We start from the raw sequence: 760 nt of genomic DNA on the forward strand, positions 1-760 counted from the left end.
ATATTCTCTTCTTTTTATCTTATTTGATTTTCAGTTGCTTGAGGACAAGCAACAATTTAAGTTTGGTGTTGTGATGAGCGGATAATTTGTACGCTTTTTGGCATTGTTTTTAGTATGTTGTTAGTAGTTTTTAACTCCAAGAAGAGTCTCTACACGAAAATGCTTCAATGCTCAGCCCAAGCACACACCAAGTGGGCCCGGAAGTGGATTTTTATGTCATATGAGTTTGTGTGTTTTTCTGTGATTTCAGGTATTTTCTGGCTGAAATTGAGGGACCTGAGCAAAAATCTGATTCAGACTAAAAAGGACTGCAGATGCTGTTGGATTCTGACCTCCCTGCACTCGAAGTGGATTTTCTGGAGCTACAAAAGCCCAATTGGCGCGCTCTCAACGGCGTTGGAAAGTAGACATTCTTGGCTTTCCAGCAATATATGATAGTTTATACTTTGCCCAAGATTTGATGGCTCAAACCGGCGTTCAAAGTCACCATCAGAATTCCCAGCGTTAAACGCCGGAACTGGCACAAAGTTAAGGTGTGGAGCTCTGCCGTACCTCGAGTATTAATGCAATTACTATTGTTCTTCTATTCAATTCCGCTTGTTCTTGTTCCAAGATATCACTTGTTCTTCAACTTGAAGAATGTGATGATCCGTGACACTCATCATCACTCTCACCTATGAACGTGTGCCTGACAACCACCTCCGTTCTACCTTAGATTGGGTGAATATCTCTTGGATTCCTGATTGCACGATGCATGGTT

This window comes from Arachis duranensis, chromosome 2, assembly GCF_000817695.3.
Source record: "Arachis duranensis cultivar V14167 chromosome 2, aradu.V14167.gnm2.J7QH, whole genome shotgun sequence".
In the NCBI taxonomy this organism is placed as follows: Eukaryota; Viridiplantae; Streptophyta; class Magnoliopsida; order Fabales; family Fabaceae; genus Arachis; species Arachis duranensis.